At 45.8% G+C, this 25,010-nt stretch overlaps 1 long non-coding RNA gene across 1 annotated transcript in view; it reads right to left on the bottom strand.

Moving 5' to 3' along the window:
• Positions 1-3,097: 3,097 nt before the first annotated feature.
• LOC119372646 (uncharacterized) overlaps positions 3,098-25,010 on the bottom strand; it is a 170,485-nt gene continuing 148,572 nt past the window's right edge. The window contains exon 4 of the long non-coding RNA XR_007417746.1: positions 3,098-3,281. This is a non-coding gene — a long non-coding RNA (uncharacterized LOC119372646). The remainder of the gene's footprint in view (positions 3,282-25,010) is intronic.

The raw sequence follows: 25,010 nt of genomic DNA, 5'->3' as shown, positions 1-25,010 counted from the left end.
GGCTTCAATGAGTGCACTTCCCGAAATTTTCACCGTTTTTTATTTTTAGAGCGAAGCCGTTAGTTGGACCAGAAGCACAATCGGAAACGCTATATGCCACCCTCAACCCTTGTTATAACGAAGTAGAAGGAAGAGTGCTTCGTTGCAGGAGAAGTGAAGCGACTTCGTTATAGTATTCATAATTTCGTAAAACCCATTACTGCCCTTTATTGCAATCGACACTTGTAGCCAACAGATTTGGCTTTTTTCGAACACATTTCACCTCCCACACGGCTCAGCCACTGCGCATGCACCAGACGCTCACACGTGAGCGCGTGACCGGACAGTCACCTCAGGTCCGCTTCAGATCAGGCCGAGCGCAGTGCGAATGCATAGCGAGGGAGACGGGCAAAGTGACTGCCTCCAGTGCTGCGAGTATCCGAGTCCTTTTCTTCGTCTTCAGTGTTGAGTTTTTTTTTTTTCGTTGCACCGTTTCAAAACCAAAAGTCATGGCTTGAATAATGTGACTTGCGCGTTGCGTACGCCATAAAATCCTTTCCCCCAGTCATAGCAGATACTCTCATAACACTGCCCATGGTTAACAGATATGCGCCCTAGGTGATTCATGGTCTATATTAAAACAGGAACGGTGAGAACAGACACAGGAAATTCCAAAGTGAGAGTGTTAAGGGGCCTTTGTCGCAGGAAATGTGGCGTCGGCGGCGTTGCGAATAAAAGTCCTGAGAGACGCAAACAGTAAAATCCAGAATTCGAGCCGGAATCGAACTCTGGCATTCTGCCAGGCAGTGAAGTACTCTAACACTGAGCAACACCAGGTCTTGAAGCTGTACGAACTCTACGAAATATCTTATGGACATCACACCGTAGCCTGCACTTTCTTTTGTTGAAATGACGTCTGTGCTCTAACGCGAGTGCTGACGTTATGCCTAGATATAAGGTACCCTTTAGGTACCAGTGTAATCGACGTGCCTGGTAAGCCTACGATATGCACACAACCACTACTGTACAGAATCCCGTCAATCCAGCTCGTAACACTTGGCTCATAGCCGAAAATGCAGCACAGGCAGCCACTCGTGGAATGCTTCGTATGAAACAGATTCCCACAATGCGTCGGATCTGACCGAATTTTCTTCTTCAAGGAGTACCAATCATGTCACCCCTTAAAACAGCAGCAGTAAAAATGTGTTGGTGCATGTGGGCTAAATAACAAAGCGTTCTGACTTTATAAAAGCGCTAAAATGTCGTGCTTCGCACCAAGTCGCGTTTTACTCCGCTCTACCCTAATTTATTTCAGTATTCACCTTAAGAGGTCTGCAAGTACAGAAAAAGTAATCGTGAAGGCAGAGAGCAAACATTCAACTTTACTTATTTTTGAGGATTTTCGGACACATCTCTAGAAAAACTCGGCCATACAAGAGATAGTGCCATACATGTGCCATACAAGAGATGAGCTGTCAGTTGCAAGATGAATTGCTGGTGGTCAATGAAGAATGGCTCTAAAGTTGCCTTAAGATTGCTAAATGCATGTAGCGTATATAGAATAGAAATATGGTAGTGACTAATAAGTGCTATGAAGGGAAAGAATTAAAAACGTACAAAGAGGGACAGCGGTACAGCGGGAATGCTAATGTCACCTAACATCCACAAGTGCCGTTAACTATGACTAATTGTGTCCCTTCACCTAAATACCCACATGAAATTATCAGAATCTAGAGCCCCACTGCAGTGGAACTCCCTTAGGTTACCTCTGCTCAAGTTTTGATGACGCCGAGTGCGTTTTTTTAATAGGGGCTACGCCTGCTGGAAAGAACGAGACCATATGGATGCTGCACTAGCATTTGTGTACAATGTGACAATACGCAACACACCAGGCGGCCAAGCACCTGCTAGACTGCACTTGACAATCCGTTGCCGTGACGTCGACAAAACTCTTTACTGTCGTGCCATCGGTGAAACAGACCCACCTGCAGTGTTTTACGAGTGCTTTATCGAATCGGCAGTGCTCAGCCTACAGCATGTCTTTGTGGTGCCATCCGTCACAAGCTGGAGGATCAGACCCCAGCCACCATAAAAAAAAAAAAAATTTCCCAGTGGCCACAGCCACACTGCAGGCAACTTTTTTCAGCAATTGCACGCTTGGGAGCAGCACGACAGCAGTGCGCAAGCGCTCCGTTACAATGCTTTTGTCATATTTCGTGGGCTTTCTTTGCGATGCGGGTAAAAAAAAGGATTAGTGCGTGGAACATATCGTATAGGCTCCGTGCTGACGTACTCCGCTGACCGAGCGAAGGCGTCCCTAGCGGCAAGAAGCGCAGATTTGGCGGGATGCTCTGACGCGCTCGCAATGGGGTGAAATCGAGGAACGATGGCATTTACGATGACCATACTTTTCGTGCTTTTTGCGCTTGGCCAGTGACCAGAGCGGCGGATGCTGTACTATTTGCTGTTCAAAGGAACTGTCTACTGTCCATCGCCTTTCTGTTTTGTGTCGCAATAGAAAACATACCATCTAAAGTGTCCAACCTTGCAGTGGTTTCCCTGGAAAGTGAGTCGGAATTTCTAAAAGAATTTTTCGATCGACGTTCTGTCATCGTCAATTGGTGTCGGTCGCCCACAACACTGGTTACTGCGCGCGATGAGATATGTGCCGGTGAAAGTTGAAAACTGGAACCACATGCAGTTTTTGCAGGCTTCATTTCTTCAAAACAATTACCGTAATGGTTGTTTAGAGTTCGCAAATTGTCAAAGTATTATTACCACAATCTATCCAGCTTTGTTTAGTTAGCCTAAAAAACCACTGCAGTCGAGCGGAAAACTTCCCATTTTCACCACAATCAAAAAGCTTTCCGAGTGGTAGGCCCTCACACGTGACTTCCTGGAAGGAGCCGGGATGCGCTTGCTCGGGAACTGCTAGAAGCCTTTCATATTAAAAAAAAGGAGATTGTTTTTTGAAACGAGTCATGTCGTGCTGCTTCTCGCATAAAGATGTACGCATTGTGCGTGAACTATAGGGCAATGAACTAACAGAACACCTTGTTCAAAGAAGTTTCACAAGATGTCCATTTGATTCATCTGCACGACCCTAAACTGACCTTATGTGCCCTGGCGGGCCAGAACAGTGGCGAGGGCCCAGTGGGCCACTCGGCGTCCAACATCGAGTACAGCTTTGAGACAGACCAGGGTGACATGAGTGTAGAAGCCTTCTGTGGCTTCGCCTTTCGAGTTTTCTTTCTTTCGATGAAAATGAATTCTGAACTTTTTGACGTGGTCAGTTACTTCTCCTGTAAGATAAAAAGAAAAATATGTTTCATTACTGTTTTCATTCAGTGCGCTTAACAAAAAGTTCACTAGACCAAAAAGAAAAACTGAGCAAGTACAAGGAATTTCCTTTCAGTGTGAAGCAGATTTCACTACAGCTAATGTTACCTATTCTACTGTTTCATATTCTTAAAGCGAAGCAAACCAACAGTGGCGCCATTGCGCATGCGCCGGAGCTCACACGTGACAGCATCACCGGACAGTCCGCTTGAGATCAGGCGGAGCGCAGTGCGAATGCGTAGCGAGCGAAGACGGGCAAAGTGACTGCCCCCAGTGGTGCTGGGAGTATCCGCGAGTCCAAGTAGTCCAGTGCTAAAAACCATTATGTCAAACTAAATCGATGTTTTAAAATAGAATTTTCTCTACTGCGGCAAAATCGGTACAATTTTCAATGTGTTTCAACGTAGTTTTCATCCACAGATATCATTGAAATTTGAAAGTGAGCATCTGCTCTGCTTGGCTTAGCCACAATGACGTTCGGCCAGAACAAGGCGTGCTGTCGCTCCTTTAAAGCTAGGCGTTTAAGCGGAACAGGAGTGGACCGTAGGATCTGTCAGCTAAAAGAGTCTAATATCTGCCTATAAATTGCGAAACTTCAAGACTGCACTAAAGAAGACAGTGTTGCGGCCTGTGGTAGTACTTTAGAGCCATGTATATTCTATCAAAGCAGCAAGAAAAAAAGAATTCAATGTCAGCATTTTGCGTCGTAGCATTTGTCGCAGCAGATAACCTTTTGCTTTTGTTTTGCATTGGGCTCGTCCTCAATGCCACGAAACCAGGGCGACGCCGTCGACCAGAAAATAAAAGCGGAAAAACGAACGAGCAGCATGTGGAGCGCAGCCCTGAGCGCAGACTTCACCGCTGATCTAGCGAGCCACAATACACGCGAGGTGTAAGTGCGCGGCCGGCTGCTTGCAACCCCCAAGGCCGGTCATCTTCGTGAACAGGTATAGCGCATTACGGGGAAGAAGAAACGGCCGAGCAGACCGACACAAGAGGACAGAGCGCTACAGACAGAGCGCCATGGACAGAGTGCCATGAGTCGGTCTGCTCGGCCGTTTCTTCTTCCCCGTAATGCGCTATACCAGTTCAAGTACGACGAACCAACTCGCCCAATTTTCAACACTTGTGGCGCTCATCTTCGTCATTCAGTAGCATTCAGGAGTGTTCACGGGCGCCCGTGATGCGTAAAGCGGATGCCCCAGTCCTTCACCGACGCCGAAAGCAAGCAATATATCGCAATTTTCTATCGACTGCCGACTCGCACCGCGTTCCCCGCTCGCCTCTCCATGTGTAATCGCAGCCGGGCTCGAGGGGAGAGCACCGCCTTTACCTTTGAGGTCGCTGACGCACTCGCTTGGTACAGTGCATATCACGTTGAGATTGTGGACTGCGCTACTACAATATATAGAGTTTAGCACAGAGACTGCATCCGAGACGAGTGATTACAGTGCAATTCATTCGCACCAGCCTCTGGGCAAAAGGAGCGTGGGGCAAAATGAGTGACCCTTAAAAAATTACCCATTTTTGCAACAAATACACACACAGTTCGCTCCATGCGCATTAACACCATCTTCGTGATACCATTGCCCGGAAAAACACTGGATTTTGACGCCAAAGTTTCTTCCTTCTGTAGGCCACCACAAACTAAGCAGCTCCATTCTTTCGCTTTTCTTGCATTTTGGATACGAGATGATTTTGAAATCCCAACCTTGTTTGCCGCATACTTTGCGTTTGTAGCAGAGCTACTGTTCTTGCTCTTCAATGTTGTCTCTGCAGCAGCTGCAGTCTTTTTTCGTTTCCTTCTAGAGGTACGTTTTCTTTCAGGAGGAGGAGGAAGAATCGAGAACTGTGACACCTCTTGTTCCCTTCATGGATGACCAATTCCTTCAAATTTTACAACAGAGGCGGTGGACATGTGGCGGTGCTAAACAGGCTACTCCTAAAATAATTTTATTGTTACAACAGGCAACATCATTCGAAACTTCGTATAAATGAAGGCTAACAAAGTCTCAAAAATTGTTTTGCAAATCCAAAAAACACCAGGCCTGCACGGAACACTGAGCACAAGTCACAGCGAAAGCTGGAAGAGTGGCCTTTCTAGAGCCCGTTGTAAACTCTTGGGGCAACAAATACAAGTACACAATGCAGAGTACCCTATATGTCATAATCAGGGTTCTTTCCACGGTGGGCGGTGGTAGAAATGCCGCCCACCGCTTTTCACAAAGCGCCCCCACCGCTTTGACCGCTTTGAAATGCCTGCCTTCTAGCAACGCCAGCTCTTTGCTGCCCAGCGAGCGCAACGCCAGCGAGTCGTGCCTCCCGCCACCTTGGTATGTAATAAGGCGTGTGAACAAAAGGCCTTCTGGTTTCAAAGATCACGAACTCCAGTTCCAGCGCGAGAATGCAAGCGCCCATGCTTCCGTTTTTTATGTGCGTCATAGATGCCTGAATATCTCTAGCACAAATGAAATGTGGATGTGTATTGAAAACTGGAAGCTTGAAAAGTTTAAATTATTAAGCGAGGTACTCGCAACACGTCTGTAAGTCATTATGTGCCCTTTGTTGATGCTGTGGCTCATAACGAAAAATTATGATTGAGCAATTTGTACTGGGTGGGAAGCTTTAGAGCACACATTCGTTGCGCAATTCGCATGTGCGACACATGGTTGTTAGTTTACTCTTCTACCACGCTATATTTTATGTGCTAACGCAATTTCTTGCCCGCCATGACGCTTTCTTGCAAAGGTGTTTCATGCACCGGAGCGGCAGTGGTAAAATACTCGATTCCCATGCAGAGCGCCTGTGTTCAAATCCAATCCTATCCTGGATTTTTTTCCAGTTTCGTTTTTTTTTTTCATTCTGGGCAATATCAGTAGCAGGGGAGGACAACTATCGCATCGAAAACGGCTGTTATGATCTCAGAAGAGCTTTCACTGTTATAAGTTAAAGGGATGCCGACACAAAACTTTTGGCCTAGCGTTTTTTTGCTGCAATGTGTTGCTGGGGGCCTGTTAGTCATAACACGGCGCATCGTTTGCTGCAGCACGCGATAGATAATTAAAGACTACTCATTACCGACTAGTGTCAGTTTTGGTTTCCAAAACGACAAGCCATCGGGTGCAACCTTCACCACCTAGTGGGTGGTGTGACGCACATCCGCGTGGTTCGCGAGCAGCCGCCGAGAAGTAGGCTGATGGAGCGAACGTGGCAAAAAAAGAACATGGCGGCTATGACGTCATTATAACTTGTTGCAGCGTGGTCACTTGACGGAAGTAGTGGTGTCACCGGGGGTCACCTTTGAGGGTGTCAATAGCGCGAGGGCTATATTCGCTGTTGATATTATGCAGATGATATGCACATGTTCATGAAAATCGATCCCGCAGGCTATCTCAGCCACGCAATTTGGTGTGAGTAGCCTTTTAATTTGCCCTGAATAGTGGCAAAAAAAAAGGTACGTGCAGAAAACCGTGCCAAAGAATGCGTCTACATCTACGTGTCTGTCTACCTATCTAGCCATCTATCTAGCCCTCTAACCATCTACGTCGGACCACCCTCGCGATCACCTCCTGAGCTTCTCGAGTACCCAAAATTTAGACAGGAGGAGATAAGAGCATGACGAACACGATTCACAAGTCATGACTTGAATAAAGCGACTTGAATGTCGCGCAAGTCATTAAATCCTTTCCACAAGTCACCTGTAGCAGATATTTTCATAATACAAGCCGTGGTTAACGAATATGCGCCCCAGGCGATTCACAGTCTATATTAGCGCTGTAACAGCAAGAACAGACATCGGAAATTTCAAATCGAGAGCGTTAAGGAGCCTGTTTCGCAGTAAATCTGGCGTCGGCGGCGTTGAGAAAAGTCCCAAGGGATGCAAAAAGTGAAATCGAGGATTTGAGCCAAAATCAAACTCGGGCATTCTGCCAGGTAGTCATTGAGCAATGCCAGGTCTTGAAACTGCTTTGGTAAACGAGCCTCTGCAGCTGCCATGCCGGGATAGCATGTCGGGAAACAATGTAATAAACATTACATATATACTCTGATGACTCTGCAAGCTACGTTCAAGTTGTGCTCAAACCAGGAGGAATATTCCAACAAACTCTAGGAATGATACTATGCACATTACACCCTAGCGTGCACTTCGTTTCGTTAAAATGGCATCTGTGCTTAACCTGAGTGCTGACGCTACGTCTGGTCATCACCTACCCTTTATGCGCCAGTGTATTCGACGACATGCCTGGTAAGCCCGCGATATGCACACTACTCGTTTACAGAAACCTGTCAGCTACCTCTCATTCCCATTAGCACCCATTGTTTACCTCCAAGGTAGTGCCTGGTGAGATTTCTGCTGTGCGTGATTAAACAATAAAAATTTTGTTCAAAACGCCGTTGATTGATGAAATAAACCAACAAAAGACGCCAGTTGTTTTCTAAAAGCAAAACGAAAAGACGCCAGATGTTTCTGAAGCAAAACGAAAAGACGCCAGCTGCTTAACGAAAGACGCCAGATGTTTTCTAAAGCAATGATTTTCTAAACAATGAAAATTCACAGCGTACATGTAAAATTAAAGTGAGCTGCAAGTCGTCATAACTCACATCGAACCTTTAGTATAAACGCGCCCGATCTCACGTCGGTGATGATGTACTGGGCAGAATTCACGGAAGATTCACGGTTTACCGATGAACCTCCACAGCTTCGCCCACTCATCATCATTCACTCCGTGGATATGCTGTGATTTTTTTTCTTGCGCTGGCAGCAGCAGGGCTTGCCATCTCTTCGGGATTGCGGCAAAAATGAGACCGGGTATTGCTGGATAACATAACCCTTAGACAGGTCTTAAAGTGATGGGGGGCCCGGCCCCCCCTTTCATTTCTTAAGCCGGGGTTGTGTATGTGTGTATGTATGTATAGAGGTCGCTGCCCTCTGAGCACCCCCTCTCCAATGAAAGGCGGTGCAAGGTTGTATGTATGTATGTATGCATGTGTGCATGCATATATGCATACATACATGCATGCACGCATGTGTGCATGCATGTATGCATACATACATGCATGCACGCATGTGTGCATGCATGTATGCATACATACATGCGTGCATGCATGTGTGCATGTATGCATGTATGTATGTATGTATGTATGTATGTATGTATGTATGTATGTATGTATGTATGTATGTATGTATGTATGTATGTATGTATGTATGTATGTATGTATGTATGTATGTATGTAGCTCGCTGCCCTCTGAGGGCCCCCCTCCAATGAAAAGAGACTAAGCCCTGCCCTTAGAGCCGCAAACTAGCAGGCTTAATTCGAAGATTTTTTTACAGTCCCAGCGACTGAATTAACAAGGTTTACGAGACATCAACTCGACACTAGTAGCAGGGTTGCCACTGACTTTCGAGTAAATGTCGCCAAACTACCAGCAAAAAGTCGCCAAAAGTCGCCATTTTTTTTACAAATTTCGCCAAAGAAGTAGCCATTCTAGATATGTGCGGCATACCCAGTAATAAAAATTTCCACTCACATATAGCCCCGTAGAATACAGTGCCATCCAAGGCCCTTAAATTATATTGACGTTTCTCGATGCCAGTCGTATCGCCCGCTTCACCATGGGAGTGCATGGTGCTGCTTCTCCGACTAGCCGCAAGATGTGCGTGGTGGCGCAAGGGTGAATGAACGAAATGCTCATGATATCCTTCCATCCCTGTCCTCTCGTTTCAAAGCTCAAAGTGTGGTATAAACCTTGGGCGAAAACTGTGAAAGCATTATTTGTAGACAGCTTTATGTACCCTTATATGAATTAAAAGGATTAAAAGGTTTATTGAAGGTAACACGACAGAATTCTTACAGGAACCGATCATTAGTGAGTCTTACACCTTTTCAGTGTGAACTAATATGATACCGGACATCGCCGACCATTTCTTAAAGTTATGTTTTTATTGTTTTTATTGCACACGCTCACCGAGAACAGTGAAAAATGCCTCAATAAATAATTTTTATTGCAGAAATAGCCGCGTATCCGCCTCTCTTCGCTATTCCAAAACAGTCTTTGCGAGCTGAACTGGGGCTACTGCAACAGTGAATAAGTCGCCAAGCTATTCAGAGCAGTTAGAGCTTTGGCGGAACAAATGGTGGGAACACGCGGCCAACCTGTCGTCTTGCCCCTTCAGATGCGAAACTTCAGATAAGCTTAAAGCACCTAAAGCCATAAAACTATAGTCAATCACTGCCCCCTCGCGGTTCGCAAGGCAGTCCGCTGACTTACATTTTGCTAGAATGTCGCTGGGGGACGTTCCAGTACCTCCTGCATCTAGATGGCATCCCGAACTAAGGATCCCACTCACTGATCTTATTTTCACCGAACATCAAATAAACGTTTTATTATCTCTCTACACTCACTGATCTTATTTTCACCGAACATCAAATAAACGTTTTATTATCTCTCTAGATGAATTGAGGAGGTATACACACGAGTTACAGGACGGACATACCGAATGACGCGTAATGTACACATTCTACTCGTGGGTCCAAAACGAAGAAAAATACTGAGAGTGTTGCCGCTCATTTGTTGGGAAGACACTGAGCTTAGGATTCAAAACTCGGTGAAGACCTAAGCCGTTTTATTATCTCTCTACACTCACTGATCTTATTTTCACCGAACATCAAATAAACGTTTTATTATCTCTCTAGATGAATTGAGGAGGTATACACACGAGTTACAGGACGGACATACCGAATGACGCGTAATGTACACATTCTACTCGTGGGTCCAAAACGAAGAAAAATACTGAGAGTGTTGCCGCTCATTTGTTGGGAAGACACTGAGCTTAGGATTCAAAACTCGGTGAAGACCTAAGCCGAAAATCGCCAAAAATTCGCCATGTCGCCATTCATAATTTTAGGTCGCCACGGGCCTCTCAAATTCGCCAATTTGGCGAAAAGTAGCCACCATTGGCAACCCTGACTAGTAGTAACATCTGCATACATCACACATACTATCGAATCATTTGCAGATACTACAATTTGCTTTGCGAGGGCAATAGTCGGCATTCTGACAAAAAGGTCAACCAGCCGCTGTGTTTTATTGTACTGTATTGGTACTGGAAGAAAGCTCTTGCTAAAATATGTGTAGTTCCGCACGAAGCATTGCAGTGCTACTGGAATTTGACGACAGCACTATCAGAAAGTGCTACGACTATCTTGTTGGGGACTATCAATATGCTAAATATGGCAATATGTTCGGAAGTTTCATGAAAGCAAGAAAAGTACAAACTTGGTATCCACGCGTTTGAAGCGTGCACAATGTTACAAAAATAAATTCATACTGGATTCTCAGAAACAATCTTTGCAGATGAAGGCTAGTCTGGTACAACGCCTTTGCGTGAGCCGGAGTGCTATTGGGGACATTGTCGAATTCCGATTGGCCCATAGAGCTGCTAGGACCTCTCCGATTGGTTTAAAATGTGGCCATTATGACATTTGACAAGACTGCGGAAATGGACAGTGTACAGAATAACACCCCGTTGGCATTTTATAGCGAAGCTGTAGACACTGCAGCTAGCCGAAAATGGTGGTCCGCCAGTAAGACTGCAGTAAACTACACTGGCACAGCCCCAAGCGCATGCGCAAAAACTAAGGAGAGAAAGTCATCATGGCTGGCCTTATGGTTGACGTAACTACTGCTACACTCTCGCATCGCCGTAGATTGAGGGAGCAAGCGAAGCACAGCGCATGTGCGAAAGCAGAACGAGTGTACTGATAAAGTACAGGCACGCCGCACAACTAGTGACGTTTGCCTCCGTCACAAAGCGCGCCTAGTGGCAACTTGTTCTCTGGCAGCAGTGCGTCTCCTATTTAGCCGTGGGAAGGCCACACATCGTCCTTTCTCCCAAGAAGACATAGGCGGCTTATGAATAACACCGACATCTGGAATGGGAGAGCTCGTCTCCATCGAGCAACCATCTCGCGGCCGCAGCGGAAAACGGGCGCGCGATTCCAAGCGCAAAATTTTAATGAATCCAACCCTGTGGTAAGCACAGGACTGCAGTGTTAACCCTTTGAATGTGCTAAATCAATAGAACTGTACAGATGGTTAATGATCCACACAAAGCTTTCTAAAGGGCTCCTCACCGAGTCTGTCCGTACTCAGCTGACCAGCGTAATTATATTCTATTGCGCTATCACGATCGTGTCAGGAGTTACATAGGTATATGCGCCACGTAGATTGCGAACTGAACGTCGCTCCGCATCCTTATCCCAGGCGCCATGCTCCAAGAAGGAGGGGATGACGTATGCCACCCAGTGCGCCTGGGAAGGCGTCGGTGCTGCGCCACACTACCAGTGAGGCACTGCGCCGTGCTCCCGACCGGGCTGCAGAAATCGGGCGCATTTTCCTCTTCAAACCACTACCACCACCACCACCACTACCAGTGCACACGAATAGAGACGTGTGCGTGACATATTGACGCATGTGTGTCACGTGATGCCCTGCTATGGTATGGGAGAACTTGGGGAAGGGATTTGGCTTGTGAACATCTAAATGCCAGACGAGGCAAGAGGGTGTGAAGCTCGCCTCCGCGCATCATTATTTTGCACCGCTTCGAAATATGTTTTTATCCCTGGATGCTTCTAATGAGCCAATTCCATCTGATCAGGGGCCCTTTAATTCCCATCATTGCTCTCTATGGAAAAGGGGATAGAGTGGGCGAGAAGGAAATGGAGGCGAGCTAGTCAAATGCCTTTCATCATAACCTCCTGAGCATGACAATCTGTTGGAGGGTCTCAAGCTAATCTTAGCTTGCGGGTCACAGTCGCAAAATTGATAACTGCCTCCCGAAAGGGCCTTGACAGTGTAGAAGGTAGGAGGGGGGGGGTCATTTTTCGGTAAAATGTCGGCTAACGTTGCCATTCGAAATGTCGACGCCGATTTTGAAATATATGTTCCATGGTTATGTTATGCCACACATCGTGACCGCATGAAGATGCTCGAGACCGGTCACGTCTATGCAGCCCATGAACACACTTAGAAATATATATATATATATATATATATATATATATATATATATATATATATATATATATATATATATGGTACCAAGACAGTCATATGGGGCCGGCGAGGGCCGCAACCGAGAGGTTCACGGCCAAACAATTCCTCGTTTTGTCAAGGTAATTTTCCTCGAAATTAACGATTTTCTTTATCAGTTCGGCCAAATTTTTTGATGCACTACCTTCAGTAATGGGGAATGGGAGTAGTCTGGCTCCTTCACACATCGGGCCCTTCAGGCGGGAGTGATACTGAACTGACCACCACTTAATGGGGATGCGATTGCGTCTTATTACAGTAACAGCTTTAGAGAAAAGAAGTGTGTTTTAGTTCCAATAAATTGAATTCACTTACTGCCGTCTGGTGCTTCTCTTCCTTGAGCGAAACGATGTGATCGTCGTCGTGCTTCAGGGCTTCTTGCACAAAGTGGATAAAGGCAACCACTTTATCGGCGGCCATCTGAAAATAATGACAAACACATTATCAAACCGGTGCACACACTTACTTTGACCTGCCCACTTTGATATATAGCAGCATTCTGTTGTTCCCGTGCACCTCCGTCCACATAGGGGCACGACACCTGTTCAGAAATGGAACACTTGCCGTTCTTGCTCTTTTATGCTATTTACTTCAATTTCCCTGTTTTTGTTATTTCTCATGTTCTGTCCCAAAGATTTGTCAGTGATGCCCAGTCTGCGTTGTGAATTGGCCGTACAGTGTTACTGAAACGCTTTTGCGAACCTGCGATGTGAAGCAAAATTGTGGTCCTGGTAAGGATGGAAGGGAGAACATTTGGGCGTGTTGGTTATTCATCATTCATCAGCAACCATAGTGCAACAAAGAACACGGGACAAGGAAGTGACGAGGACAAGCGCTCACTATCAACAAGGGTTTTTAATGCAGAAACAGAGCATATATAAGCACCTTTTGAAGCTGCAATAATGAAATGAAAGAAGGTGATAGACACGTGTCTATGCCATTAATTCATGCTCTTTCGCAGATAAAAGGACAGACTCCATACTGACACATCTGTTACCTGCCCTGGCTATCTCTGACGGCTCTACGATTTCTCTGGTCGTTTGGCACTGTGCCGATACAGAACAACTGTCCGATTGAACTGTGGAGCGCACTGTGGCTTCGCGTCACACCTCTTACAATGAGCGCAAAGGTGTCTAATTTAAAGAAGGTCGGGCAGCGTTCTGGGGTTAAGGTTGTGTTTTCGGCACCTAACAAGCTTTTGAGTTTGTTTAAGTTGAGTTGTCCGATAAGGAAGCGGAAACCTGTTTGCTCTATCAGAAACAAAAACGCTTACGTTTCATGCACAAGAGGCGTTGTTTACAACATTGCTCTCATGTGGAAGGCATTACATAGGCCAGACTGGCACATGCCTCAACGTTCCCTTGCTCGAGCACAACAACAAATCCAGGCACACTGCCATTGATGGACACCTTGCCGCCCATTGCAAGAAGTGTGACGCGAAGCCACAGTGCGTTCCACTGTTCAATCGGACAGTTGTTCTGTATCGGCACCGTGACAAAACGACCAGAGAAATCGTAGAGGCGTCAGAGATAGCCAGGGCAGGTAACAGAGTGTCAGTATTCCGTCTGTCCTTTTATCTGCGAAAGAGCATGAATTCTTGGCATAGACACGTGTCTATCACCTTCTTTCATTGCATTATTGCTGCTTCAAAGGGTGCTTATATATGCTCCGTTTCTGCAGTAAAAACCTTTGTTGATAGTAAGCGCTTGTCCTGGTCACTTCCTTATCCCGTGTTCTTTGTTGCGCTATGGTTGCTGATGGACTGGTAAGGATGCCACTGTCCAGAGAACAGAGGCTGGCCACAATGTTCGTGGTGAGTAAAGCTGCTACGGAGGCTAGTGTGTACTAATGCACAACTTATTCGCGCTGCCAGTATGTACGAAGTGATTACAGAAAAAGACGCACACAGGGTGAAGGGCCTACTAAAAATAGTTAGCACGTGCTTCAGACTTCCTGTGGTCATTTCGTCTAGTTCCTGGCAGCGCGAGTAAGCCATGCATTCAATAAGCCATGCCCAGTCTGCGCTGTGAATTGACCACACACTGTTACTGAAACGCTTTTGTTGACCTCCGGCGATGTGCAGCGATATTCTAGTCCCGGTAAGGATGCTGGAAAGGGCAGTGAACCACGCGGAGCACCCATGCAGCCACCCGTAGGAGCACCACCGGTAGCGAACGAAGAGGCCGCGCTGCAATAGCTCACTGTCGAAACGCTTGCACCTGGTTGCAATATTTCGTGGCTTGAAAGCGGCTGTTGGGGGCCTCTTCGGCCGCTTTTCTATCACCTTTAGTTGCTAAAGCGTATGCATGCAAGCGTATGTATGCTAAAGCATAGGCCAGGCGACGTCTTTTTTTTTCAGTCAGCTTATCGCCAGCGAAACAAAAAGTCAAAATAATATCAATAAAGAACACAAGGATAATGAATAAAAATATAACACAAGAATGTTGCCCTGTAACTAAGAAAACACTTGTCTCAAATGTTTTACATCAATAAATATATCGCCTAACGAATACACGGTTACAGCTGAGCTCGCATTCCGCATCAGGGAATAGCGATCGCAATGGTCGGTAATTCTTTTAGTGATGCAGTAAGACTTTGGTCTGGGCGAGTTGGTTCATAGCAATGGGAAGGCACAGTGCAACTGAGACAATGGACAAGAACACGCAAACTGCGCTCGTTTGTGTTGCGTGTTCTTTTAGTGAACTCTTTGTGGCCGTAGGGGACTTTCAATTTCTTTAGGAGCTTGTTATAACAGCAATAAGTCGACTGATTCTGCACGAGGTTTTCAAAGCTACTTTTTTTATTGCGCGATAATTTCTTTTATTTCCAAGGTCGTGACCTAATGTGCTGTTGACACATTAGTGGACGAGCGTACAATATAGCTGTTTAATTCAATATAACTCCCGTAGCTGCCAGGAACTGCGTTTATTTTCTCCCCACTAATTTACATAATATCCGAATCTGATCACTCGCGATATCGGGCTGGTCTATGTATGCCTTCAAACTAAGTAAGCTTCACAAAGTTGATCCTGGTTGGTGAACGGGTTCAAAACAGCCCGTTCTCGTGAGCTCGTGCCTTTTTGAAGAAAAAATCGTAGCGGAAACCACACAAGGAGAGACAGGTACACTGCACTGGCGCCAGTCGCGTCTACTTGTCTCGTGTTTTGCGCTAGGATTTTGTCTTCGAGATGTCATGAACCGACGAGCCCGAAAAAACGTTTTGCTAAACGCGCGACTTTATTGGAGTGACGAGAACTTTCAGAGGCTGCTTTTGCATCTGTGACAAAAAAAGTATGCATTGTATTTTCCTGTTATAATCAAAATGCATATTAAAAAACCAAGTGCTTACGGGCAAACCTCTTGACCAAATACGCAGCGCACGCCCTGTATATACGCGAGCTACTATCTTGCATGCCCCGAGGGGGTTCGTGTTGCAAGGGCCAGATTGGCCAAGGAGTGCCATACAAGAGATAATGGGCAGTCAGTCGCAGATGAATTGCTGGTGGTCAATGTAGAATGGCTCTAAAGTTGCCTTAAGATTGTTAAATGCATGTAGGTTATATAGAATAGAAATATGGTAGGGACTAATAAGTGCTATGAAAGGAAAGACTTAAAAACGTACAAATGTAGAATGGCTCTAAAGTTGCCTTAAGATTGTTAAATGCATGTAGGTTATATAGAATAGAAATATGGTAGGGACTAACAAGTGCTATGAAAGGAAAGAATTAAAAACGTACAAAAAGGTACGACAGCGGGACAGCGGAAGTGTTGATGCACCTAAATATCAACTTAAAATCGTAAGGATAGAGAGCCTCACTGCAGTGGAACTCCCTTAGGTTACCTCTGCTCAAGTTTTGATGCTGCTTGGTGCGTTTTTTTTAATAAGGGCTACGCGTGCGGCAAAGAACGAAACCATATGGATGCTGCACTAGCACCATCCATCAAAAGCTGGAGGTTCAGATGCCACACACCATCAAAAAAAATCGCAGCATATCCACGGAGTGAATGATGATGAGTGGGCGAAGCTGCCGAGGTTCATCGGTAGACCGTGAATATTCCGTGAATTCTGCCCAGTACATCATCACCGACGTGAGATCGGGCGCGTTTATACTAAAGGTTCGATGCGAGTTATGACGACATGCAGCTCACTTTATTTTACATGTACGTTGTGAATTTTCATTGTTTAGAAAATCATTGCTTTAGAAAACATCTGGCGTCTTTCGTTAAGCAGCTGGCGTCTTTTCGTTTTGCATTAGAAACATCTGGGGTTCTTTCGTTTTGCTTTTAGAAAACATCTGGCGTCTTTCGTTGCTTGTCCCGTGTGCTTCGTTTGTGTAACGTGTCCTTCGCGCTTATAGAAAATATGAGTCTTTCGTTGGTTATTTCATCAATCAACGGCGTTTTGAACAAAATTTTTATTGCTTAATCACGCACAGGAGAAATCTCACCAGGCACTACCTTGGAGGTAAACAATGCCTGCTAATGGGAATGAGAGACAGAAGTCGGCTTTTAGCTAACACTTACACTTCTACTAACGTTTCCTACTGGAACATGCCAATGGCTGCTAATGCGGAATGAGAGACAGAACAATTCGGCTTTTAGTTAACGCGCACGCTGCGAATTTTTTATTGTTCAACAACGCACAGGAGAAATCTCCCACCGGCACCACCTTGGAGGTCAAGATCTGGTACTAGCGTTACGTTTGGTTACGCACTACGAGGGACTAACGGGTGCCGCTTTAAGAGCTTCGCCTCTAAAAACACTTCTCATTGGCCACAGCCACACTGCAGGCGAGATTTTTCACCAATTGCACGCTTGGGAGCAGCACGACAGCAGTGCACAAGCGCTCCGTCACAATGCTTATTTCATATTTCGTGGGCTTGCTTTGCGTTGCGGGTAAAAAGGATTAGTGCGTGCAACATATCGTTTAGGGAGCAGTTTAATGCGATCATACTTTCGGTCTTCAGCCAATTGTGGCAAGTATGAGCCAGACTGGATGCTTACTATTGACTATTTAAAGGGACTGTCAACTGTCCGTCGCCTTTGTTTTTTGTGTTGCAATAGAAAGCATACCATCTAGTCCAACCTTGCAGCGGTTTCTCTGGAAAGTGTGTAGAAATTTTTAAAAACTTTTTCTATCGACGTTCTCTAATCATCAATTGGTGTACGGTCGCCCCCAACACTGGTTACTGTGTGCGATGACAATTGTGCCGGCGAAAGTTGAAAACTGGAACCACATGCAGTTTTTGCAGGCTTCATTTGGTTTTGTTTCATAAAACAATTTCCGTAATGATTGTTTAGAGTTCACAACTTGTCAAAGTATTATTACCACAATCTATCCAGCTTTGTTAGCCTGAAAAAGCACTGCAGTCAAGCGGAAAGCTTCCCATTTTCACCACAACCATAAAGTTTTGCGAGCGGAAGGTATTCCCTTCAATGATTGTTTAGCAATTGCCTTTTTTTACTGTGCTACTCTGGCTGCGAACCAGTTTGATCACACGTGACTTCCTGGAAGGAGCTGGGATGCATTTGCTCGGGAACTGTTAGAAGCCTTTCATATTTGAAAAAAAAGGAGATTCTCCCTTTTTGAAGTCATGTCGTGCTGCTTCTCGCATGAACATGTCCGCATTATGCGTGATCTATAGGGCAATGAACAAAAAACCCGCTTCCAAAACTTGTAGTAAAACCACTGCACCACCCCAAACTGACCTTTCAGTTGGCCTGACGGGCCTGGACCTTATCCAGGGCTCACTTGGCCACTTTGCGGCCCAAGGAGAGCAGAGTGTTAATGCACACGAGGCCGAGGTGCGTGTGTGTCTCTTCAGTGTCGCGGCCATCAGAATCCTTTTTGATGCGCCTGAAGTGCAAGGTAAACTTGGCGTCATGCTCGTCTAAGTTTCCTGTAAGATAAAAAGAAAAATCTTTTTCATTACTGTTATCATTGGGTGCGCTTACCAAACTGATCAAGTACGAGGAATTTCTTTCAGTGGGAAGCAGATTCCACTACAGCTAACGTTACCTATGCCACTGTTTTATATTCTCAAAGTGAAGCTGTTAGTTTGACTAGAAGCAGATTCGAAAACTATGTGCCACTAGTTTTCGAGGTCCGAAAACAACATGAGTAATCAACAAGCTTACGAATTTAGGAGAAAATCTCAAACCTCGTTATAACGAATTTGAAGGAGAAGTGAAGTAACTTCCTCATATTCATAATTTTGTAAAACCCACTTTTGCCCTTTATTGTAATAGACACTTTTAGCCTTTTTAAAGGCACATCTCTCCTCCCGCTCCGCTCAGCCAACCAACAGTGGCGCCATTGCGCACGTGACAGCATGACCGGTCCGCTTGAGATCAGGCCGAGCGCAGTGCAAATGCGTAGCGAGTGAAGACGGGCAAAGTGACTGCCTCCAGTGGTGCTGCGTGTATCCGCGAGTCCAAGCAATCCAGTGCCAAAAACCATAATGTCAAACTAAATTGACGTTTTAAAATAGAATTTTCTCTACTGCCGCAAAATCGGTACAATTTTTAATGTTTTTCAATGTAGTTTAGGGTTTCATCCCCAGATCGCTTTGAAATTTGAAAGTGAGCATCTGCTCTGCTTGCCTTGGCCACAAAGACGTTCGGCTAAAACATAAAAGGCGTGCTGTCGCTCCTGTAAAGCTAGGCAGAACAGGAGCGGACCGTAGGATCTGTCAGCTAAAAGTGTTTAATCTCTGCCAATAAAGTGGGACTTTCAAGACTGCACTAAATAAGACAATGTTGCGGCCTGTGATAATACTTTACAGCCATGTATATTCTATCAAAGCAGCAAAAAAAAAAGAAACAAAGAATAAAGTGTCGGCATTTTGCGTCATAGCATTTGGCGCAGCAGCTAACGTTTTGCTTTTATTTTGCGTTGGGCTCGTCCACAATGCCACGAAACAGGGGCGACGCCGTCGACCAGATGCTAAAGCAGAAAAACGAACGAGCAACACGTGGAGCGCAGCCCAGAGTGCCGACTTCACCGCTGATCCAGCAAGTCACAATACACACGCAGTGCAAGTGCTCGGCCGGCTGCTTGCAACTACCAAGGTCGCTCATCTTCGCCATTCAGTAGCATTCAGGAGTGTTCACGGGCGCCCGTGATGCGTAAAGCAGATGCCCCAGTCCTTCACCGACGCCGAGAGCAAGCAACATATCGCATTTATCTATCGACTGCCGACTCGCACCGCGTTCCCGCTCACCTCTCCATGAGTAATCGCCGCCGGGCTCGAGGGGAGCGCGCGGCCTTTCCCTCCAGTTCTCTCCATGGGCATTAACACAATCTTCGCGACACCATTGCCCGCATAAACACTGGATTTAGACGCCAGAGTTGCTTTCTTCTGAGGCCACCACATACTAAGCAGCAACATTCTTTCGCTTTTCTTGCATATTGGATACCAGATGATTTTAAATTTCCACCCTTGTTTGCTGCATACTTTGCTTTTGAAGCAGAGCTACTCTTCTTGCTCTCCAATGTTGTATCTGCAGCAGTTGCAGCCTTTCTTAGATTCCTTCAAGAACTGCGCCTTCTTTGAGGAGGGGGAGGACGAAGCGAGAACTGTGACACGTCTTGTTCCCTTCAAGGAAGACGCTTCAAACCTTACAAAAGAGGCGGTGGACATGTGGCGGTACTATATAACAAATAAGTATGATTAAAAGTGAGTGTGTGTTAAGTGCTAAGATGTCGCGTTTTTCCCCATTCACAGCCTGCTCCTAAGATAATTTTATCGTTACAACAGGCAACTTCGTTGGAAACTTCGTATAAATGAAGGCTAACAAATTCTCATCAATTGTTTTGTGAATCCAGAAAACGCCAGGCCTGCACGGAACACTGAGCCCAAGTCACAGCGAAAGCTAGAAGAGCGGCCTTTCTAGAGCCCGTTGTAAACTCTCTTGGGGCAACAAACAAGTACACAATGCAGAGTACCCAATACGCCACAAATAATCGGGGTTCTCTCCACAATGGGCGGCGGTGAAAATGCCGCCCACCGCTTTTCACAAACCACCCCCACCGCTTTGACCGCTTTGAAATACGTGCCTACTAGCAACGCCAGCTAGTCGCTGCCCAACGAGCTCAACGCCAGAGAGTCGTGCCTCCCGGCACCTGGGTTTGTAATAAGGTGTGTGAACAGTAGGCCTTATGGTTTGAAATATCGCCGAATCCAGTGCCAGCGCGAGAATGCAAGCGCCCTTTCTTCCGTTTTCTATGTGCGTCATAGATGCCTGAAAATCGAGACCACAAAGGAAATGTGGATGTGCATTGAAAACTGGAAGTTTGGAAACTTTAAATTATTAAGCCTAATAAATGCCCTCCCCCCCTCCCCGCCCTCCCCTGCCCTGCCCCCGCCCTGTCAAAATGTCCACCCCAAAAAAATTTCTTGGGAGAAACGTGTAAATAGTATACTTTTGTAAAGTAGGGAAGCACCCGCTATACCATTCTTCATTCTGCAAGAGAAGCGAGGTACTCGCAACACATCTGTAAGGCATTATGCGCACTTTGTTGATGCGGTGGCTCATAGCGAAGAATTATGCTTGAGCACTTCGTATTGAGGGGGGAAGCATTCAACAACCCACTCGTTGCGTAATTCGCAATTTGTGGCACCCGGTTACAGAATTTGCGTTGGGTGACGCCTGGTAGTTATTTAACTCTTCTAACGCGCTATATTAAATATGTTACCATGCTATGAGGTATATATGTTATTGTGGTTCGTTCCCGACATGAAGTCTGTATAAGGTCTTTTTGGAAAGCAGTTTCAAGCACCGGCGTGGCACTGAGGTGGAGTACTGAGCTCCCACGCAGTGGGCCCAGGTTCGAACCCCGTTCCATCCTGCATATTTTTTCTTATTTCGCGCGATAGTGGTTACGGACACCTGCGGCGGGGACAACAACGGCGCCAAAAACGGCCGTTCAAATGACCTCATAACAGCTTTCACTGTAAAAGAGTGAATGCCACAATGAAAATGGCGGGAGGGGAGCGGGGCGGGGGGTCTCGGTCAAGGGCGCATATTTCATATCTTCCGAAAAAGGGAGGGGGGCACGTGCTCGGGATTTTACGTATGCTCGTGTGTGCGTTTGTAAGTGTGCGTATATTGCGCATGGAAAATTGTAAGAATTTCAGGGGAATGGGGAGGGGAGCCTAAAAACCCCAGCACCCCACCCACCCGCCCTGGTTACAACAGTGGACCAATCATTTGCCACAAAGGATTCACCAGATAGGAGAGAAGCCACAACTGCACAATCGCAACACCGGGTAAATGCTGTGCAGTCGTCGCAGGTGTTGCGATTGCAGAAATCCTTAGAAGACGTCACGACCAGTCCTCTGTAAAATAGTGCACCGGAAAGCGTGGCTACGATTGGTCACAAGGATAGAACAGACGACTGTTACCGCTGCCAATACACGAGGCTAGTTGTGATTGGCAGAATCTCAAGGCCATGGGATTGATTGAAATGCTAAAGGCAGTGCATTTTCCTGCAAATAAATTGTTTACATGGGAGAATATTTTTTTGCAACTGCCTCACTGGTACAAGAACACATAATGCTAAAGTCCGGGTAAATTACAGCTGGAATGCACCTTTACATAATCATGTGGACCGACACTTCCTGACACCATGAGCCCATTGTCATACTATACTTTGTTACACACAGAACGGGAAATGCTAGAACTGAGCTCTATATAGTTCTGAAGTTGCTTATACTTGTGAACAAAAACAATGTGTCCTGTAAGTCAACAGGGCATTTATTTTAGACTTTTATGACAAGCTATAATATATTTTAAAATAGTTGAACGATGCGCGAGTTGGTGTTTGGACATAAAAACCCTCCCGAGCAGCGCGAGGAGGTGGGACAACACACATCTACTTCAATAAAATCAGTTTGTGCCTGCGTTTCTGCTGTCCTGTCTCGTGGCGCGATTCACGGTGGTTTTTATATATGATAATTATTACAGTAAAGGCGTCCCAGATTGTGGACACGAACGGGCAAGAAGCTTTACAATTCTCCGTAAACTGCAGACCACCGCGCATGGCTCTCGATCTCAGCCAGAACACAGTATATGCAAAACGGAAAAAAGGTGATGATTAAAGGGGTTAGTGGTGCAAGGGCGAGATTGGCCCAAGAGTGCCATACAAGAGATAGTGAGCTGTCAGTTGCAGGATGAATGGCTGGTGGTCGATGTAGAATGGCTCTAAAGTGGCCTTGAAATTGTTAAATGCGTGTAGCGTATATACAATAAAATTATGGTAATGACTAATAAGTGCTATGAAGGGAAAGAGTTAAATATATACAAATAGTTACGACAGCGGGATAAAATGGTAGTAAGCGATTTTGAGTAGGAGTCGGTCTTGCACCGCATGAAATAATGCGAGTCTTGATGTCAGCTAGCATCCACAATTTCCATTAATTATGATTAATTTTGACACTTCACCTAAAACCCACTTAAAATCGTAAGGATATAGAGCCTCACTGCAGTGGAACTTTATTAGATTACCTCTGCAATAGGGACGACGCAGTGTCAACTACGCTGAATGCACCAATCCAGTAGCGTAGCCAGAAATTTTTTTGGGTGCGGCTTTAACGATAATACGCAACACACCCGCCTGCCAATCACCTGCTAGACTGCACCCGAAAACCGTTGTTCGTGACGCCGAAAAAAACTCCTTACTCACGTGCCATCGGTGAAACAGGCCACCTGCAGTGTTTTACGAGTGCTTTATCGACTCGGCAGTGCTCAGCCTACAGCATGTCTTTGTGGTGCCATTCATCAAAAGCTGGAGATTCGGATGCCACGCATCATCAAAAAACTTCCCAGTGGCCACAGCCACACTGCAGGCAACTTTTTTCACCAATTGCACGCTGGGAGCAGCACGACAGCTGTGCGCAAGCGCTCCGTCACAATGCTTCTTTCATATTTCATTAGCTTTTTTTGCAATGCGGGTAAAAAAGGATTAGTGCATGGAACATATCGTATAGGCTCCGTGCTGACGTAACTCCGCTGCCCGAGCGAAGGCGTCCCTAGCGGCAAGAAGCGCAGATTTGGCGGGATGCTCTGACGCGCTCGAAATGGGGTGAAATCGAGGAACGATGCCATTTACGATGACTATACTTTTCGTGCTTTGTGCGCTTGCCCAGTGCCCAGAGCGGCGGATGCTGTACTATTGGCTGTTCAAAGGGACTGTCTACTGTCCATCGCCTTTCTGTTTTGTGTCGCAATAGAAAGCATACCATCTAAAGTGTCCAATCTTGCAGTGGTTTCTGTAGAAAGTGAGTCGGAATTTTTAAAAGAATTTTTCGATCGACGTTCTGTCATCGTCACTCGGTGTCTGTCGCCTGCAACACTGGTTACTGCGCGCGATGATTATTGTGCCGGTGAAAGTTGAAAACTGGAACCACATGCAGTTTTTGCAGGCTTCATTTCTTCAAAACAATTACCGTAATGGTTGTTTAGAGTTCGCAAATTGTCAAAGTATTATTACCACAATCTATCCAGCTTTGTTTAGTTAGCCTAAAAAACCACTGCAGTCGAGCGGAAAACTTCCCATTTTCACCACAATGAAAAAGCTTTCCGAGTGGTAGGCCATCACACGTGACATCCTGGAAACAGGCGGGATGCGCTTGCTCGGGAACTGCTAGAAGCCTTTCATATTAAAAAAAAGGATGTTTTTTGAAACGAGTCATGTCGTGCTGCTTCTCGCATAAAGATGTCCGCATTGTGCGTGATCTATAGGGCAATGAACTAACAGAACCACAGTTCAAAGAAGTTTCACAAGATGTCCATTTGATTCATCTGCACGACCCTAAACTGACCTTATGTGCCCTGGCGAGCCAGAACCGTGGCGAGGGCCCAGTGGGCCACTCGGCGTCCAACATGAGTACAGCTTTGAGACAGACCAGGGTGACATGAGTGTAGAAGCTCTCTGTGGCTTCGCCTTTAGAGTTTTCTTTCTTTCGATGAAAATGAATTCTGAACTTCTTGACGTGGTCAGTTACTTCTCCTGTAAGATAAAAAGAAAAATATTTTTCATTACTGCTTTCATTCAGTGCGCTTAACAAAATGTTCACTAGACCAAAAAGAAAAACTGAGCAAGTACGAGGAATTTCCTTTCAGTATGAAGCAGATTTCACTACAGCTAATGTTACCTATTCTACTGATTTATATTCCTAAAGCGAAGCAAACCAACAGTGGCGTCATTGCGCATGTACCAGACGCTCACACGTGAGAGCATGACCGGACAGTTTCTCCGGTCCGCTTGAGGTCAGGCGGAGCGCAGTCCAAATGCGTAGCGAGCGAAGACGGGCAAAGTGACTGCCTCCAGTGGTTCTGCGAGTATCCGCGAGTCCAAGTAGTCCAGTGCTAAAAACCATTATGTCAGACTAAATCGATGTTTTAAAATAGAATTTTCTCTACTGCGGCAAAATCGGTACAATTTTCAATGCGTTTCAACGTAGTTTTCATCCACAGATAGCATTTGAATTTGAAAGTGAGCATCTGCTCTGCTTGGCTTAGCCACAATGACGTTCGGCCTGAACAAGGCGTGCTGTCGCTCCTCTAAAGCTAGGCGTTTAAGCGGAACAGGAGC

The sequence above is a fragment of the Rhipicephalus sanguineus genome, chromosome 10 (assembly GCF_013339695.2).
Source record: "Rhipicephalus sanguineus isolate Rsan-2018 chromosome 10, BIME_Rsan_1.4, whole genome shotgun sequence".
In the NCBI taxonomy this organism is placed as follows: Eukaryota; Metazoa; Arthropoda; class Arachnida; order Ixodida; family Ixodidae; genus Rhipicephalus; species Rhipicephalus sanguineus.
The sequence above is the reverse complement of the archived record's forward strand: the minus strand, read 5'-3'. Positions and strand labels throughout refer to the sequence as shown.